Consider the following 8,729-nt stretch of genomic DNA (forward strand, 5'->3'; position numbering starts at 1 on the left):
TAATTGGTTACCTCTTGCAAAGAGCCAGCACAGGCATGATGGTCCGAATGGCCTCCTTCTGTGCTGTATCATTCTCTGATTCAATGGGGGTGATTTTGCCAGCCCTGGGGAGGTGGGTGAGGAGGCGGGACTGCCAGGAAAATGGCAGAATCTGGGGGCGGGTACCCATCTCGCCCCCAACCTGCCTCCATGCCATCTTCCCAGGCGGTGGGTACCCGACCCGTGCTGGGAACCGCCTCCCCGAGGCGGGAAGGGGAATAGTGCCAATTAACTGCCTATTAACAGGTAGTTAACAAGCAGTTTTTTGGAGAATCCCTATTTTCAGCCCTGAAGTGTGGGCTTCCCGACAGCTCCGAACCACGCCAGGGTCAGCAAGGCGGGCCGTTGGTCTGTGGGGCCGAGATGTCCGGTGTGCAGGTGAGTGATGGGTGCAAATGTGGAGAGGTGAGTCTGTGAGATGAGTGTAAAGTGTTTTAATAAGTGTTACTTACCTTTACTTCTTCCTGCAGACTTCTCCCTTCAGGTCTCGGGCGTCCCTCAGCTCACTGGCACAGAAAGCAGAATGGCCGCTGAACTGTCAAAAGCTGCAGCTTCTGCTTTCTGCTCAGGAGAGATCTCTGAGCCTGAGTGGAAGGACTCAACTTAGAGAACAGAATGTCAGTGTTTGACAGCTTCACAGAGCCGTCAAACGCTGACATTTCATCTGTCAAAAGCTCTTGACAGATGAAACGTCTCTCGCTGAAGTCACCCGTAACCGGCTTTCCCTTAATTGGCCTGCTAAGCCTGCTGGGCGGGCTTAACAAGGTCAATCAAGGGAAAATAGCGTGGGTTGGTCACAAGTCGATGGAGGCGGGACTAAAACCCGACAAGTGGGAGTCCCACCTCCAACGCGCCCCCATTGGCAAAATCACCCCCTATGATTCCATCCAGCTAGCAAACAGTTGCTATCGGTATGTTGCACAGCTGCACAGCAGAAATGGAAATTTTCCAACATCTCTTTAAAAGATTTGCCAAGTTTATTCTCAGCCCCTTCTTTCCTGAAGGTTTTGATCATTGCTGGGGTGCAGTTCAATGGGCTGAGCTGTGCTAAGTAAGCTCCCAATCACAGCAGCTGTAGGGATGTGTAAGACATGTGGAATTACCCCTCGCCCCGTCCAACAGGTTATAGAGTTCGGACTTGAGACTTATGAGAAATTACACCAGACACACGGCTTCTGCCTTTAACCTTTTATTGTTCCTAAGACAGATTCAAAACCCCATCCACTATTTGAGCAGTTCACCAATAATATTACAGGAAATCAGACATACACCCACCCGCCGATGATCGGTCCGGCGTTGATTGTAGGTCCTCGTAAGCGAAAAGACTGGCCAGGCCCCTCCTTCCTCTGACTGCAGCCTGATCCTCGTGGGCGAGATGACCGGCCAAGCCACCTTCTTCTGACTGCAGTGCTGATATTCTTTAGCCACTGTGCTTTATGCAGCTTTCCTTGTCTTTTGCATTAAATCATTCATTCAGAGATAGTGAAATGTTCCTTTAATGTTGGTCTGAGCTGTTTTGAGCTGTCAAACGTTTACAATCACACATCCTGTGTGGCTATTATTCAGTTTGTCCTTATCACAGCCCAAAATTGTTCACTCACTCCTAAAGTTTACAAAAGTGGCAGAAAACCACTTGGTTCGGTTCATGAGTTACTCGTATTCTGCATTTCAAAACTTCAAAGGTTTGACTTCTCCCCTTTAACCTCAGAGGCACCAGGCTGGATTTTCATTGGGCCGTGGAGTCGGGATTGGAGGCATGTGGGGGTTTAAAATCCCAAAATCGGGGGTCCCGACCCCATCCTTTGAAACTGGCATGGAGGCGGGTACCCACCCCGCACTGGGACCCGCCTCCCCGAGGCGGGAAGGGGATTAGTGCCAATTAACTGCCTGTTAATAGGTAGTTAACAGGCAGTTTTTAGCCTAATCCCTATTTTCATTGTTGAAATGTGGGATTCCCGATGGTTCCAAACCACGCCAAGTTAGCGAGGTGGGCCGTCGGGCTAAAGGGCTTGGAGGGGTCGAGATGTCCGGTGTTCAGGTGAGTGATGGGTGCATGAGTGCAGAGGTAAGTGTGTTTGGTGTGTGTAAAGTGTTTAAAGAAGTTCTACTAACCTTTACATACCTTTACAGCTTTCCTTCCTTCAGGTCTCGGGAGTCCCTCATCTCACTGGCACAGAAAGCAGAATGGCTGCAATCTGTCAAAATCTGCAGCATTCAGCTTTCTGTTCCGGGGAGATCTGTAAATCATCCTGAGAGGAAGGAATTAACCTGGAGTACAGATTGTCAGTGATGGACAGCTTCAAACAGCTGTCAAACGCTGATATTTCATCTGTCAAAAGGCATTGACAGATGAAATTTCAATCTGTGATGTCACCTGTTGCCGGGTGGCCCTTAATTGGCCTGCTGAGCCTGCTCAATCAAGTCTAAATCGCGTGGGTTGGCTAGAACTCGACAGAGGCAGGAGTACAACCCCAAAAGTTGTAGTCCCGCCTCCTATCCGCCTCCTCAATGAAAATCCAGCCCACCATGTCTACAATACTCAGGGGGTTTGTTTATCTCTGTTGACTATCACTACCCCCTGCATTCACAATCATGTTTCCTGCCTCATCAGTGAAAGACTGCTTGTTACATTCACCAACTTTATTTCACTTTGTAAAACCTTTTTGCCTGGCAAAGCATTGCAAGAAATATTAAAAATTAAGGGGGAGAAATTCGGTATTGCCCCGTTTGGGGTGCGATTATCGGCCGGGCGCAAGGTTTAGCGCCTGGCGCAAGGTTTAGCGCCTGGCGCTAATTATCGCCTCCAACTGCAAACTTGCCTTTTATCGCCCCTGGAGGTGATTGGAGCGCTAAATCAAGCACTACACACATGCCTTAAGGCGCAAAGGCCGAGGAGCGAGGCACTAACTCAGAGCGCGGGCGCAGCGCAGGTGATGTCAGTTAGCGATGGAACACAGACACACTGGCACCAGCCAGTTCTTAAAGGGGAGGGTCGATCTTGCTCTCCAGCCACACCCTGCTCATTGGAGCCTTGAATCTCGGCCTCGAGAGACCTGCGACTACATTTACCAGCCAAGAACTATGGAGAGGGTGAGAGAATGAGCTCAGCGCTTCAGTGAGCGGGCTTTGGAGGCTCTGGTTGGCGTGGAGGAGCGCAGAAGATCTATACTCTACCCTGAGAGTGGCAGGAGGCCTTTGCCGTGCGACTACAGAAGAGTGTGGAGGGAGGTGGCTCAGCACGTCTCCTCCAGGAGCATGGTGACCAGGACCCATACTCAATGTCGCAAAAAGTTCAACGACCTCACTCGGGTCCTCAGGGTGAGTGGCTTTTTTTCAATACCTCTCCATCCCTCCATCTCAACCTCACTCTATGACCAGAGGGTCTTAAAACCCCAATGCCCAACACTCATCCAACACCTATGGCCCTCTCATGAAACACACATGCACATTACACACTTTGCATACAGTAAGGGCTATTTAACTATGGGAGGCACATCAGGCAAGACCATGGCTGCATACAGTAAGGGCTATTCAACTATGGGAGGCACATCAGGCAAGACCATGGCTGTATATTTACTCAGACGCCGTCCTTTTTCTTGCAGGCCAAGCTATCTCATAATAGGAGACAGCAGCAACGGACGGGTGGAGGGTGGCCTCAGCTGCAACCCCTCAGCGATCTTGAGGTGCGCATCCACAGGATTGTGGCAAGCCAGGTGATCGGTCCCATTGCCCCTGGAGAGGCCGACCCCGTTCGGGACAGCAATGGTAAGGTCATCAGCTTTCTCTCCTCTCTCATTCCACTTATCCCTCACAACACCAGCCTTTGACACATTCAATCCAACTTACTAAATCCTTCCTCCCTTACTGCCCCCCTGTCCTCACGCTAAAGCCACTCTTGTACCTCCCTGCTTTCAGATGGTGATTCACCAGCTGAGGAGGCGGGCCCTCAAGCTGCCAGTGGGAGTGAAGCTGCAGGCGAGGAGGAAGAGAAAGCCAGAGCATCAGCGCCACCCTCTCCTGAGGAAGCCCATGCCCACACTGGGAACACGTCTTCCCTGGAGGGGAGCAGGGGGGAAGGGTCTGATGAGGGTGAAGCTCCGGGACCCAGCGGGCTGCAGCAATGCAATATGGCTAGGGAAACTCGGGGGCCTTCTCCCCGGAGGGAGAGTAGGCCAGCGAGTCCTGCTGCACTGGACACAGAGGAGGAGCGGCTCATCACTGAAATGAACACCCAGGCGGTGGACATGCACACTCAGCTCATGGGTGCAGTGGGAAGGGTGCCCGAATGCATTGATGCACTGGCAAGGAGTGTGGAACACTATGCTGTAGCACAGGTGGATGCCACGCAAATGCTTAGTGTCGCAATTCAGTCACTGGCTGCCGTGATCCCATCTCAGACTGGTCTCATGCAGACGCAGATTGAGGCTACGCGAGCACTGACTGCTGCCATCCTCGCTGGTTCAGACACATTTCCCCAGGGCTCTCACCGCGCCGCAGCAGGCCAGCAATCTGTGCTCCAGCAGATTGCTCCGAATGCTGATGTGCTGCCCCGTGGGAGTGCCAGTGTGTCGGTCGAGCAGGGAGTTGCTGTCCTCTCTCAAGATGTAAGAAGTCACACAACACCAGGTTATAGTCCAACAGCTTTATTTGAAGTCACAAGCTTTCGGAGCGCTGCTCCTTCGTCAGGTGAAGTGGAAAGATGCATAAAAACACAACTTATATAGTCAGAGAATAATGTCAGATGTTTACAGGTAATCTTTCTAACTGCCATTTATCACACCTCGGCAGAGAGATAATCACAGCAATCAAAGGTGTAAATGGTGTCCAAACAGGTCAGTCAGGAAAACATTACATCAAAGAACAATGAGGTGGGGTCACAAGGGGTCAAATGTTGCAGATGCTGGGGTCTGTATGAAAAACAAAAAAACAGAAAAAAACATTTTTTTTGCTGGAAATCACAGCAGGTCCGGCCGCATCTGTGTGGCGAGAACAAGCCAATGATGACTCGAGTCTGAATGACCCTACGTCAGGTGGGGTTACATGTAGCGTGACATGAATCCAAGATCTCAGTTGAGGCCGTCCTCATGGGTGACGAACACCTCGCTAAGGCCATCCCCACGCCTCCACTACTCGCCTTCAAACAGCCACCTAACCTCAAACAGACCATCTTTCGCAGCAAATTACCCAGCTTTCAGGAGAACAGCGACCACGACACCACACAACCCTGCCACAGCAACCTCTGCAAGACAGGCCAGATCATCAACACAGATACCATCATCACACGTGAGGACACCACCCACCAGGTACATGGTACATACTCATGTGACTCGGCCAACGTTGTCTACCTCATACGTTGCAGGAAAGGATGCCCCGGAGCATGGTACATCGGCAAGACCATGCAGACACTGCGACAACGGATGAACGGACACCGCGCAACAATCGCCAGGCAGGAGTGTTCCCTCCCAGTCGGGGAACACTTCAGCAGTCAAGGACATTCAGCCTCTGATCTCCGGGTAAGCATTCTCCAAGGCGGCCTTCGAGACACGACAACGCAAAATCATCGAGCAGAAACTGATAGCCAAGTTCCGCACCCATGAGGACGGCCTCAACCGAGATCTTGGGTTCATGTCACGCTACATGTAACCCCACCTGACGTAGGGTCATCCAGACTCGAGTCGTCATTGGCTTGTTCTCTCCACACAGATGCGGCCGGACCTGCTGTGATTTCCAGCAAAAAAAATGTTTTTTGTCTGTTTTTTGATTTTTCATACAGACCCCAGCATCTGCAACATTTGACCCCTTGTGACCCCACCTCATTGTTCTTTGATGTAATGTTTTCCTGACTGACCTGTTTGGACACCATTTACACCTTTGATTGCTGTGATTATCTCTCTGCCGAGGTGTGATAAATGGCAATTAGAAAGATTACCTGTAAACATCTGACATTATTCTCTGACTATATAAGCTGTGTTTTTATGCATCTCTCCACTTCACCTGACGAAGGAGCAGCGCTCCGAAAGCTTGTGACTTCAAATAAAGCTGTTGGACTATAACCTGGTGTTGTGTGACTTCTTACATTTGTCCACCCCAGTCCAACTCCGGCACCTCCACACCATGGCTCTCTCAAGATGACAGCATTCCTGCTGCCACCACTGTCACTTCCCCATTGCACTTGCCACCGCCTGTAGCCCAGACTGCTGCCGCCCATGCAGAGTTGGTGCGTCTGCAGCTGGGCCCTCCAGGCCAAGAGCTGGTCGAGGCCGTCCTTCAAAGGCATCTGTAGTCTCAGGTTCTGACAATCAGCAGCCTTCTACCAGCCTTGCTGCAGCCACTGGGGCCCCATTACGGAGGAGCAGTGGGGTGGGAAGGGGGAAATGCACAAGGGAAGATCACCCTCGAAGGGCAAAAAGTAGGAGGTGTGACAAAATGTTGGTCAATTTTTTATTAAAGGCCGAGGTTCATGTTCAAACTTTTGCTTAGTGTTTTGGACATTATCTCCAGGTTGTGAGAACCAGTTATGTTAATGAATGATTTTTTGTGTTTGTTTCTATTACTTTGTCCTGAAGAAATGACACACACAGAGTTTGTAAAATAAAAAAGTTTTTGTATTCAAAATGTACATGTTTGGTCTTTGGAATCATTGCTGCCTTGGCCGGCTTAAGGATTGTGGGTTGGTTTTATTCATGTTGTTCTCCATGGCAAAAGCCATTTCCTCAGCAGGGGCCTAGAAGCGGCTTGTTATCAGCCGTTGATGGATGTCCCTTGCAGTTTCAACATTGTGGGCCTCCCTCCCGCTGATGATCATCCTCCTCCTCTTCCTCCTCCTCTTCCTCCTCCTCTTCTTCCTCCTCTTCCTCCTCCTCCTCAGGTGCTGCTCCAAGGCCTGGTGACATTGACTGGGTCCTGAGGATTGCCAGGTTATGCAGCATGCAGCACCCAACTATGAAGAGGGAGACTCGCTCAAGCGAGTACTGCAGGGCTCTTCCTGAGTGGTCCAGACAGCGGAACCGTTGCTTGAGCATGCCGATCGTCTACTCAACGATGTTCCTGGTGGCAAGATGGCTCTCATTGTACCGCAGCTCAGCAGGGGTGTTGGGGTTACGGAGCAGTGTCATCAGCCAGGTACAGAGTGGATTACCCTTGTCCCCGAGGAGCCAACCACTTGGCTGATGCGGTGCCTGGAAAAGTTCTGACACAGCAGTCTGGCGCAGGATGAAAGCATTGTGGCTGCTGCCAGAATAGCGGGCATTGCCTGCGAGTATCAGTTGTCTGTGGTTATAGACCAACTGGACGTTTAAGGAGTGGAACCCCTTGCGGTTTCGGGAAACCTCTGCATTCTCATCCGGTGCCCGCAATGCCATATGCGTGCAGTCAATGGCGCCCTGCACCATGGGGAAGTCCGCTATCCTTGCAAAGCCCAATGCAAGTTCATGCTGTTTGGCCCGGGTCATGGGGAGATGTACTGGCATTTGTGACCTGACGGATACAGCAATGGAACGTGAACTGGGAGATATTGGCGATGTCCCCAGTAGCTGCTTGAAAGGAGCCGGTGGCATAAAAGTTCAGAGCCACTGTGACCTTCACTGCCACTGGCAGAGACGTCCTGGTCCTCAGTTGAGGCTGCAGATCTGGCTGCAGCAGGTGGCAGAGCTCAGTGAACACCTCCTTGCTGAAGCGCGGCCTGTGCAAACACTGCTCCTCAGACAAATTAATGTAGGAGAATTGTTCCTGGAATACCCTGGGAGGGTAAGGTCTCCTGTACAGAGGCCTGTTGGCGCTCCTCCATCTGGCCATGATTGCCACTCTCTCTCTGCGTCTCTGTTGCCTCCGATTCTGCAGGTGCAGGACGACGCCCCAAATCAGTGCAGCCCTCATAGTCTCTTGATAATCAAAGTAATGAAGGTCAAATCCAAAATTACCTGCAAAGTGATGCTCAGTAGCCAAAACTACTTCACACATCGTTGACTCTATGCAGAAGTCTCTCCTTCTCTCTCTCAGAATCTCTCTCTCTGTCAGAATGAGTGGTGCAAAAATGTCTACCACAGAAAAAGCCAGGAAGAGGCCGCCTTTAAATAGCGCCCCTCCAGTGTTGTGTATGTACCTTTAAGAGAGAACTGCTTTTATACTGTAGTACCAGCAGTGACGACACCTGTATATAAAGCCGTAGCAGGCTTCTGTACTTTCAGTTCCAGCATACCCTCTGTTCAGTAAACACCTGTTATTATCGTTCTCCTGCAGTCCGTGTGTTATTGATACGCGGACACTACACCCAGCCCCTCACCGACTGGGAAACGTTCCCGTCTCCCTGGAGGGGGGCGCCACTCAATATCCGGTCCGGGGCACCACGAGGGCGTTGCACGCTCGACTGATGTCAAGATCTGTGGGCGCAGGAGATCGGGGTGGTATTGTTTAGCGCTGCCGCAAAATGTCTGGTCAATTTCGTGAGTGGCGCAGACATCGCCGCGCCCGGGCGCTAGTTGCTTTGCGCCCCATTAGCGCCCTCTTAATGTGCTAACGGGAGGCACAAACCTAACGAATTTTTCCCCCTAAGGGTCTGTATATACTTCCTACAGTATCCCCTCAAGTAGCTGTCACAAAAATGTTTTTGAGTTACAGTTACTTACACGAAAACATCCTGCGCTTTCTGCAGTAACCTGACTATTTCTTGTTGCTTGTGCCATCTCTTGACA

This window comes from Somniosus microcephalus, chromosome 6 (assembly GCF_052327205.1).
Source record: "Somniosus microcephalus isolate GS21.2 chromosome 6, FLI_Smic_1.0, whole genome shotgun sequence".
Lineage (NCBI taxonomy): Eukaryota > Metazoa > Chordata > Chondrichthyes > Squaliformes > Somniosidae > Somniosus > Somniosus microcephalus.